The sequence below is a fragment of the Danio rerio genome, chromosome 12, assembly GCF_049306965.1.
Source record: "Danio rerio strain Tuebingen ecotype United States chromosome 12, GRCz12tu, whole genome shotgun sequence".
NCBI classification, from domain to species: Eukaryota; Metazoa; Chordata; class Actinopteri; order Cypriniformes; family Danionidae; genus Danio; species Danio rerio.
In genome coordinates this window covers 8,430,802-8,442,500 of record NC_133187.1, presented here as the reverse complement: position 1 = coordinate 8,442,500, position 11,699 = coordinate 8,430,802, and the positions used below count along the sequence as shown (strand labels likewise).

Below are 11,699 nucleotides of genomic sequence, written 5' to 3'. Positions count from 1 at the left end.
ACAGATTTTGCTGAAGCTTTAACCCTCTGTGAGTTTAGTCATCCAGTATAATAATATTGGGAATGAGCGAGTGAGGTAGTAAGCACTAATTTCTGTTATAGTGGCACAAAGGCCCTTCGACTGAGCAGAAATCATAAGAGCGGCTTTTGAAATGCTGATGGGTTTAGCGAGGTGTGACGTTAGGTCAGGTTACTAGACCTGTGCTGAGTCTCCACAATGGACATGATCACACAAGCACTTCTGTATATTTCAGTGTTAGTATAAGCATTTCATTTCTTAATATTCAAGGTTTCTCTTTTTTGACTCCAAGGCCAAAGGCACATTTATATACAGTAGGCTGATCTGAGTTTCTACTGTTGTAAAAATAGAAAGTATTTTGTGAGTTTGATAATACACATATGTATTGACTACATTTGTTTTCAGCATTTTAGATTAACATCAGTGTTCCTAGAGAGATTTTAGACAAGAGGTGTCCAAACATTTTCAAATAAATTGCCAAAAACCAAACTTGATAGAGTGTTGTGAGCTCAAGGTAAATAAAACTGTATTCATTAAAGTTGCCAAGCGTAATTTCCTAATTTATTTAATAAAATTAAAAAATAAATAGCAAATATATTTTTAATCGCATTACCGTATGCATTATCTACATCATATCAGGAACTTATTACGGTAAAAACAAGTAATTCATGGTATAACATGGAGTTCAATGCTGTATACACTAGTCAAGTTGCCAATGTCTTGTGCATTGCCCTCTATCTGTCAAGTGATAGAAAATTCTAAATCATTTACAACATTTAGTGGAAACATTTAGGACTCTATTTTAACGATCTCGGTGCAAAGTCTAAAGCACATGGTAAAAAAGCATTAAGGGCCACTTTTGGTATTTTAAGGATGTAAAACTACGCTCTGCGCCATGGCTCATGGTCTAACAGTGTTGAGATTATTCTCTTAATGAGTTATGGGTGTATTTTGAGAATAAACCAATCAGGGTCTCACCTCCTATTCCCTTTAAGAGTCAGTTACATCGTGCCATGGCGCATTTGCTATTTACGTAGCGGACTTTGTAAGTGGAGAAACTGAACTGCTTCACTTGTGAGAAAACAGACCATCTGCAGCACGAGGATAAAGAATGAGCCTCCTCCAATCAGCCTTTACTTTAACTTTCTCTCTTTCGTGGATAAAAAAAAACATAGCGTGTAGTGTTGTAGGCTATGCGCAGACATCCATTAGCCTACATAATTTATTTTGTTTGTTAAGCACAAAGATTTGTTTTAAAACTATTTTTAAATTCAGTTCTAATTTCAAGCAAATTAATAAATGAGCAATAAATAAGTGTGGTCAAAAAAACGCAGTTATATCCAAACACACATGCTAAATGGATTGTTCCTCATATAATCCAAAACCTGACAGGTGGACAAATGTAAGCTTGTTTTTAATAAAACAAACATAAAGATGCATATAATAAATAATACTATACTAAAAATAACATTATCAAAAGCAAAAAAGCCGAAAAAGCCCCCCGAGATGAAGAAGGCATGGAGGCAGTGGTTTTTATATTTGTGTAGAAAGCAATTATTTTTGTAACATTTGAATCCTTTAAATTTGTTTTTCATTTGTAAAGATATTTGTATATTGCTGTACAAACTGTGTGTTTATAAGCAATGTATAAGCGAGGCGCACAACCAACGCGCTCTCCGTTGGACTTTAGACCTGCTCTCAGCTGGTCTATTGTGCAATTAATTTTAGTTTTTCAAAATAGCAATGCGCCAACAATGTGCCTTAACACACCTCTTTTCTAGACCGAAACACCCATGAGTCTACAAAGCGGCGCAAATGGATTTGCTATTTAAACAAAAACAGGAAAATTAAGGTTGTGCTGGTCTAAAAATAACAACACATTGGGGAAAACACGTCTTGTGCCTTATTGCGCTCGGTCTAAGATAGGGCCATCAGTGTTAGTTAGCTTTAATTGTAGCTTAACAACAAAGCCAACAAAATGTTAAGTTAAATCAGAAACAAATCTGTTAAATGTACATAAATAAATACCTGTTATTGGCCCTTTCTTCTCAGATGGGACAGTGGGCCAAATCAAAGGTTACCATGGGCCAACTTTGGCCTACGGGCCCCAGTTTGGGCATCTCGTTTTAGACTTATGCTTTGAAGACAGGCTCATATTGTAATCCACATTTAATGTTAACATGCAATGAGATATTTATCCTCCTGAGACCCGCCCAATGACATGTGTCCACTGTAGTGGGCATTGTGTTTTCATGAGTTTTCTTAGAATTTTTTGAGCTACTCTGTCAAGTCCTTTTATACTGTTCTGAGGTCATCCTGGGCTTTCTAGTGATATGTCATTTGATTGGCTGGCATGCTAGAAACCACTTCTTACACTGCATCCAAAATGGCCGACATACAAAAAAAAGCACATTTAAGGCATGTAAAAATTAGCTTTGTAAATGTTTTTTTTACTATTATTATTACATATATAATTGTTTATTAAAGTGTCAGGAACAATACATTTAGCTGTTAATTTGTTTGTGTTTCAAAATATCCTTTTTTAAATGTCCACTATGGTAGACACCAGGACCATCTTAATGTAATTAATGACTGCATGTTGTAGGATGCAGAACTGAAGCAGAGAGGATTCTTTATGAGATGAGGGAGACTCTGACTTAGAGTCTGACAATGAGACAATTCAAGAATTAGAAACAATTAGAGAACGACAATCAGTTTTGTATCGCTTTTATGCTAATTTGGTTTGGATTAACATCACTTCTTTTTTTGTTTTGTTGTCGTTTGTGGCGGTCGTTTCGAGCTAAAATGGTCCTGTGGTCCACTACAGTGGACATGCTGTAAAATTAAAAGTAAAAACTCTAAATTGTAAAATTATTTTCAACCCAAAGGATGTAGGAAATCACAGGAAAAAAAAGAAAAAAAAAGAAAAAAATTATTTGGGTCTTAGGTGGTTAAATAATAATACTTAAAAATATATATTTAATATCTGAGACAATTTTGCCTTTTTTAATAAGTGTAATAAAACTCATAATAAACTGAAAAAGTATATAATATGATATAATATAATATAATATAATATAATATAATATAATATAATATAATATAATATAATATAATATATGAGGGCCGCCACATGGCACAGTGGATAGCACGATCGCCTCACAGCAAGAAAATCGCTGGTTCGAGCCTTGGCTGGGTCAGTTGGCATTTCTGTGTAGAGTTTGCATGTTCTCCTTGTGTTTAAACGTGGGTTTCCTCCAGGTGCTCTGGTTTCCCCCACAGGTCCAAAGACATGCACTATAGAGGAATTGTGTAAGCTAAATTGTTCGTAGTGTGTACTTGAGAGTGTATGGGTGTTTCCCAGTGTTGGGAGGCAGCTGGAAGGGCATCGGCTGCGTATGCTGGATAAATTTGTGGTTCATTCCGCTGTGGCAACCCCAGATTAATAATGTGACTAAGCCGGAAAGAAAATTAATAAAAGAATTTAAAACGAGTATCAGTCATGTTGCAGGTTTAGCAATACATGCTATAACAATTTTATTGCAAAATATGATCCTGACAGATAATATTTTGGCACCAGTCTCTGTAGTGAATGGGAAAAGGTGTTGACATGAGCAGAAATGTGACGTAACGATGGAGTGTTTGACATGTTATGTGAACAGACATGGCAACACTAGAGAGTGAGGGTGACTGCGAACTGCTAATGCTAACACACGCACATGCGCCTCCTGTTCATGCGACTCCCTGAAGAGACTCAAATGACACTGAATACCAGCATATACTAGTAAAACCACACACTATCATCTGATGCCTTCATTATTTGTGTCCCTCAGGCTTAAGCAAGCGCACGCATTTAATGAGTTTAGCTGGTTCCGAGGTCCAGTGCATCTAAATCAGCAGATTAGCTGAGCATTTCATTCATTTAGCTTTTTCGCTAATCTGGCTGTATTGGGTGTTAGCTCAGCACCAACGCTGGCTCACATCTAATTTCCTTTTAGCCAGGTATATAAATCTGCGCTTGATAAATGCACTTTGTTACATGGCCTTTGTTAGCGGTTGCATATATTTCAACTAGTTTTCCTGGAATAATGCCACGCTGGAGCCTGAAAGCGCAGCAGTTTGTGTGTGTCCACTGTAGTGCTGCAGCTTAATGACTAATAGATACTGTACACATATGCATACAGAAAACGGAATGGAGGACAGTGATTATGTTATGATTTATGGTACAGTATCTTGAGTTGTACTGTATTGTAGAGTTTCTATGCAAGCAACAAACTATAGCAGCAAACGTTTAATAGAAATTAAATGTTGGCTAAAAAGGCTAAACATGCATGTATGCTTAATTATATGTTAATATTTGTACTAGGGTTGCACAATACAGTATATTGTTTCATCATCAATATTGCAATGTGATCATTCACAATAGTCACATAGCAATGTTGACCCTGCTGAAAAATCCAGCTGAAACCAGCCTAGGCTGGTTGGCTGGTTTTGGCTGGTCGACCAGCCTGGTTTTAGAGGGGTTTTGGCCATTTCCAGGCTGGTTTTCAGCCATTTCCAGCCTTGTCTTAGCTGGTTAGGCTGGGAGATGACCAGCTAAAACCAGCTTGACCAACCTAGCCAAGCTAGGAGTCAAGCCAAAACCAGCTATGTCCAGCTTAAACCAGGCTGGTCAAGCTGGTTTTAGCTGCATTTAGCTGGTCATTTTCCAGCCTGACTAGCTAAGACCAGGCTGGAAATGACTGGAAACTAGCCTAGAAATGGCTGGCCAGCCTAAAACCAGGCTGGTCAACCAGCTAAAATCAGCCAACCAGCTTAGGCTGGTTTAAGCCGGATTTTTCAGCAGGGGAGTCTATATTATAATTTATACAGCAGTTCTGTCTGGTTCTCGAATCTGATTGGCTAATAACCGTGCGATATTCTGCAATATCAGAACTCGTACAGCCTCCTCACCCTACCGTATTACTCCGCTCTCATAGAGTGACAGCAGATCAATAAACTCAGGACAGTTTGACAAATATTGCAGCTGTTGGACAACATAATGTACTTTTGAGGCTTTTTAGGGCGAGAATGTAGTTGTTTAGATTGCAACTATGCAGTTTATTCATAAGGATAGTGACTATTTTAAATATTTATTATTTCGTGGATACAGCACGTTTGCATCCATCAACATGTCATTGAGCAGAGCAAAGACGATTGACATTGTCCATCCACAAGATGGCGACAGAGACGGCATAATAAAACCTTTGAGAAGAAAAGATCAGCGCATTTTCAAACTGCACAGATCAAAACATTATAAAATTGGTAAGTGACATTCTAAGTCGATCTATTTTGTATGTTGCAGTGCTGTATTTATACTATAGTAATTGTAGTGTATTAAGTGTAAGATGGGACTTACATATCAGGAATGTATGTTTTTTTGTGTGTGTGTGTGTTGGCCTCTCTGTATAACCCTGAGTTACTTTTTGGTTGGCCATCTGTTTGTTTCTAATGAGTCTCCTGTTTTCGTTACTGCAGATTAGTTCAGTAAACAGAAAGAAAGAAGAAATGCCCCCATGTGTTTAGTGTTTTTCCTTATCGCTAATACAACAGTAATCTAGTATTGTTTGCATTGATTTGGCTTTTTTGGGGTTAATTATTGTGATATCTTGATTGCAAGCGAGAAATACTGGAAAATGTCTGTAGACAGATGGCATTTCATGCTGTTCAGCCTTGTAATCTTAAAATGTGAGCAAAATCACCTGGTTTGTCATAATTTTTTACATTACGCTAGAGAATCATTCAAATACTAGCTCTAAAGTCACGTTGGTGAATTAGCAACAGCTTGTGCTGTTCTGACGTCAGCTGCAGATGTGAATGAGTGGCGGAAGAAAGTAGTTCCTCAGGATTTTGAAACTCTCCATGTTTGATTTTTTTTAATATACACGATAATGCAGTAAAACTGTTGTATAAACACAATATCACACGAGTAGCATTGCGATATGGCTGTATATCGTCACTGGTGGGACACTAAGGCACACCTCCCACCAGTGCCGATGTACTGTCTTTGAGTGACCGCCTGCAGCATATGTTTTACACAGCGGATATACTGGGAAACATCCATACACACAACATACACACTGCCAATTTTGTTTACCCAATTCACCTATAGCGCATGTCTTTGGAACGGAGCACCCAAAGGAAACCTACACAAATACGGGGAGAACATGCAAACTCCTCACAGAAATGCCAACTGACCCAGCTGGGACTTGAACCAGCGACCTTCTTGCTTTGAGGCGGCAGTGCTAACCACTGAGCCAATGTGTCACCTACGTGTATGTTGTTTATCATATTTTATGAAGACACACTCCCCTACAGAATCACCCAAGCAATCTAAATCAATTGTTTCCACAATAGTCAATATTATTGAATAATCTTTTAAAAGAAAGCTTAATATCAATCAGAGGTCGTCTCGACAGTGTCGTCTGTATCTTTAAATTGCACAAGCCCTTTATTTTTCAATGGATTCTTACTGGCTGTTCATAAGCTGGGAAAATAATTCTGGAAGTGATCCAAACAGTATTGTTCCTTTGTATCGTTGTAGTTGTGGTGTGAAATATGCTAACACCTAATAATTTTTAGATCTATATCTTCATCGTTATCTTTATAGTTATTAAGCTTGGTGTGAACGGGTATTGAGCCTTTGTAAATGAACAACATTTTTATAAAGATGTGATCTGAATTTGGAGCACATAACTGTGACTTACCATAAGCAACCCAGTTCAGCTACTGTGTTTACTAGTGAGGTTCATCCTTAACACAGTGATATGTCAGATTCACCTTGACTTGATTGTTTTGCTCAGCTGCCAGTATTGATAACTGCTTTCCTCACCTTCCAGCATAATTCAGCATTTCCTAGTTTTTCCTTCTTGACAGTCTGGCCTGTCTTTGAGTGACCGCCTGCAGTTGGGATCTCATTTGATGTCAAACAGGGTCACGTTTGTTAAGACATGTTGATGGGGCACATTGGCATGACAATACCTTCCAGGTTCTCCCAGTCTTTGTTTGTTTGTCATCGGCACCTCTGTCTGGGCTGATACAGAAATGGCGGAGATGACAAGCCCCGTCTGAAAAATGAAACATTCACAAACTTCGCAGACATGTGAAATGACAGAGGTTTTTTCCTTGAACGCAGTTGAAGGAGGATGAGGTCAGCTGTCTGCTTTATACAACCCAATAGTATGGCTGTAGAATTTAGTTTTAGTGATGATGCATACACTATGGGCTAGAGCTGGGCTGATAAACCATATTATATTGAATCATGATAAAATGTATGTCCATAACAATGATGAGCTCTGGACTGTTTTTACTCTATACTGATCTAAGAGCCAATCACACAGCAGAAATGTGCAACAATGGGAATCTAAACGTGTGTTGATATTAAAGATGTACCGAGTTTTCGGGCAAAGAAAATATATCGGCTGAAAATATATCATCCCATTTAATGGACCCTCTAATTTTTGTGGGTTCAGTTCAGTCATTGTTGGGCTACTCTTTTAATTCTGGAAGCATTAACAACTTATATTAAAGTATATATCGTTATCGTTTAATATGGAAAATAATTATCGAGATTGCATTTTTGCCATATCGTCCAGCCCTAGTATGGGCAGTTTTTAATTTTTAAAAAGCTTTAGATTAAAAATTACATTTAAAATTTAATGATAAATGTAACTTTTGTTCAATCCTTTATTAATCCTTTATTTTCTTTTCTTAAAATGGCTAAACTTGAAGTGCTGTAAGTACCTTTTTAAGGTTCTTTATGAAATGTTGCCATATGGCAGCAACGTCCAACAGTGGATCCAACTTAGAAATTTCAAATTTAAAACTTTCCTTATGATTAATAATTAATCATTTAATTGGTGTTGCAGTATTATAAGCTTTAACACAGAACTTATAAATGACACTTTATACATACTTTACCACAACTCATATTCCAACAGCTTTAATTTATTCCATTCTTTTTTGCTGAATATTATTGAAAACAATTATAATATTGTATTATCATGGAAACCACATACAGTAAATATAACTATTTTCTACAGTAAATAATATAACACATAAATAACATGTCTAATATATCCAGATGCATCAGAATAATGTATCTACTAGCTAACAATATATATATATATATATATATATATATATATATATATATATATATATATATATATATATATATATATATATATATATATATATATATATATATATATATATATATATATATATATAATACTATATACTATACTATGCCTATCTTATCTGAACTGTCTCTATCAAATGTCCAATCTGCATCATTCTCATGGTCACTAAAACCCATTTCATCCTCATTTTCATCTGCAGGAATAGTCAAATCTGTCCTTTTCTTTTTTCACTTACACTTGAACATGGTGGTGCTCACTAATACACTGTTCCCTGTATTCATATCTATTCAAAATAATATTGCCATTAAAACTAGATATTATCCACAATGCAAATGCCATTAACATATGACTAATCAACATTATATTACTAGCTTTCATGTTGTTATTGTTACAACTTAAAAGTTCACTGCTGACCTTGCTAGTTAGCTAACCCATTGCAATATTGCACGTTCCACTATTGCAGAGTTGCCATTTGGCAACATACACATTTGATTGATTTACAAAAAACTAATTTGATTTAAAAAAAAATTGAGTTGTGAATATGTCATCATAATTCACTGGAGGTGATGTTTCAGATTTTTTTTGTGGCTCTGACATAATTTGATCCTTTGTTTTTATTGATGTTTACATTTGTATTTAGCAAGTACTCACAATAAACACCAGTCTGTCAGAAATCGCACTAAAGAAAAACACAGCATGTCATGTGACTTAACCAAAGCACATCATTGGCTACTCTAAGGTCTTCTCTTTCCAAAAAAAAAAAAAAAAAAAAAATATATATATATATATATATATATATATATATATATATATATATATATATATATATATATATATATATATATATATATATATATATATATATATATATATATATGTTGGTCTTAAAGAAACAGTGGCAGGGAAATTAAGTATGTTGCCATATGGTTACACAGTGCAGTAGAGGGTTAACTCACATTTTCCCTCTAGTGTGTCCCAAGAGAGAAAACATGAATAATAATCTCATTAAATAATTACATTTTACAAGTCAATTGTGAAAGCATGTTGTTTATTATATAAAAATAAATCAATTTTTACTTAAAATTTATCATGGATAGTCAAACAATAATTCAGCAGATTTCATTTTGAATACACTGCATATATTTCATTTCTTTTTTTTTTTTTTTTAGATTTTTAAAATCTTGTTATTCATAAAAAAAGGGAAAAAAATTGCAAAAATATTTGCAAAGGTATTTACAAATAGGAACTAATTTTATTACTAGAGTTAAGTTTTACCATTTTTAAAACCATTCAGCCCCTCCCAAGGTCTGGCGGGAGTACTTTTAGCTTAGCATAAATCATTAAATCTGATTAGACCATTAGCATCAAAAAATTATTTGTTTTGTTTTTTTAATAAGTTTCATACAGAATTTAAAACTTGAATCTTCTGTTGTGTATTAAGAATGATGCAAAATGTCAAATGTATTTTTCTAGGTAAACATGTAATGTAATGTAATGTGTATTTTATATAGCGCATTTATTGTGTATGGCCATACACCCAAAGCGCTTTACAATCATGAGGGGGGTCTCTCCACACCACCACCAGCGTGCAGCATCCACTTGGATGATACGACGGCAGCCACAGGACAACGACGCCAGTGCGCTCACCACACACCAGCTATTGGTGAAGTGGAGAAACATTGATAGAGCCAATTTGGTGGAAGGCGATGATTAGGAGGCCATGATCGTAAGGGCCGATAGAGGGACTTTTGCCAGGACACAGGGGTTACACCCCTGCTTTTTCACGAGAAGTGCCATGGGATTTTTAATGACCACAGAGTGTCAGGACCTCGGTTTAACGTCTCATCCGAAAGACGGCGCCCACTGACAGTGTAGTGTCCCCTTCACTTTTACTGGGGCATTAGGACTCACACAGACCACAGGTTGAGCGCCCCATGCTGGCCTCACTAACACCACTTCCAACAGCAACCTAGTGTTCCTAGTGGTCTCCCATCCAGGTACTGACCAGGCTCAGCCCTGCTTAGCTTCAGTGAGTAACCGGTCTTGGGCTGCAGGGTGATATGGCTGTGGCAATAATTCAGCAGATTTCATCTAAACATGACTATAACTAAACTCTCATTTCGGTGTAGTAATTAATGCACTTTGTTGCCATACCATGGCTGCAGCAGGAGCAGTTTTATTACGAAGCACTGTTACCTAGTTGGGGTGGCACGGTGGCTCAGTGGTTAGGACTGTCATCTCACAGCAAGAAGGTTGCTGGTTCGAGTCCCGGCTGGGTCAGTTGGTATTTCTGTGCGGAGTTTGCATGTTCTCCCTGTATTCGCGTGGGACCTGCGGTGTAGGTAAATTGAATAAACTAAATTGTTCGTAGTGTATAAGGTTGTGTGAATGAGTATGTATGGGTGTTTCCCAATACTTGGTTGTGGCTGGAAGGGCATCCACTGTGTAAAACATATTCTGGAATAGTTGGCAGTTCACTCCTCCGTGGCGACCTCTGAAATAGAGACTAAGCTGAAGTAAAATTAATGAATGTTACCTAGTTACCCATCTATGGACTATTTTTAGGTGCTGCGTAATATGATTGCGCCTGCTGCAGTCACGGTACATCAGCAAAGTTCTTTGATTGTTACGCAAGAATGAGAGTTAGGTTCCTAGCTATATCAGACTATAAAACATCAACTTTTTATTAGCTATGTTTCCATCCAAAGACTTTAATTTATGCGCAAAACTGGCATAAAAGACATCCAACGAGTCAAAGAAAGCAAAATCACCACTTCCTGATTAACTAGCGGCAAATATCAAGAGTAAAAATGGAGTTTACTGCAGTCGGAGAAGCTGCGTGAATCTTTTCTTTATTTAAGAATTTGCTTGCACCTCTGAAGACAAATACAGACATGCAGTGAACGCGTGGTGGCGTTTGAAGACGTGAGATGCGGAGAACAGACACTCTTGACTATTCTGGTGGTAATTAATAATATATAACACTAATATTGAAATGGTTACGTCGTTTTAGAATGACCAAAACAAAATTTTAGATGTTTTACAATGTGCTCAGCCGGCTGCTTTGTCTGTTAAGACAGATTTTTATCATCACAACAAAATCACATGACTTTTTTTTTTTTAAATGCGCATGCTAGAATTTATTCAGTAAAAGTGTTTCCATCGTAGTTTATGCACATCTTTTCTTATCAAATAAAAAGTTTATTCTACTCAGTCATGCTCTTTTTCAAAATAGATGCGCATCTTGCCATTTCCAAAAAGACATTTTATTTTTCCATAGTCCAGAATAGGTAAATGAAATCATAGTTATTTTCTGTCAGTCTTAGTACATTAGTACACTTTCAGATTCACCAAGCAAGTACAGTATGTCGAATGTCTCATTTGTTCAGGTTTTTCAATGTCAAATGTGAATACCGAGATGTTTTGAATGCCAATTCGAGAGGGGTCTGGCTGCAGACCTGGTGCAGTGCAATCTGAGCTGCATCCAATGCTTTTTAA

At 36.4% G+C, this 11,699-nt stretch overlaps 2 long non-coding RNA genes across 2 annotated transcripts; one reads left to right on the top strand and one right to left on the bottom strand.

Moving 5' to 3' along the window:
- Positions 1–4,259: 4,259 nt before the first annotated feature.
- LOC141376757 (uncharacterized) lies at positions 4,260–9,391 on the bottom strand. The gene is made up of 3 exons (XR_012387835.1): positions 9,154–9,391; positions 6,128–7,752; positions 4,260–6,058 (listed from the first exon to the last, which is right to left on the bottom strand). It is a non-coding gene; the product is annotated as an uncharacterized lncRNA (long non-coding RNA).
- Positions 5,049–11,456, top strand: LOC141376759 (uncharacterized). Its single transcript, XR_012387837.1, has 3 exons — positions 5,049–5,609; positions 5,729–6,060; positions 10,502–11,456. It is a non-coding gene; the product is annotated as an uncharacterized lncRNA (long non-coding RNA).
- The last annotated feature ends 243 nt before the right edge of the window (positions 11,457–11,699 follow it).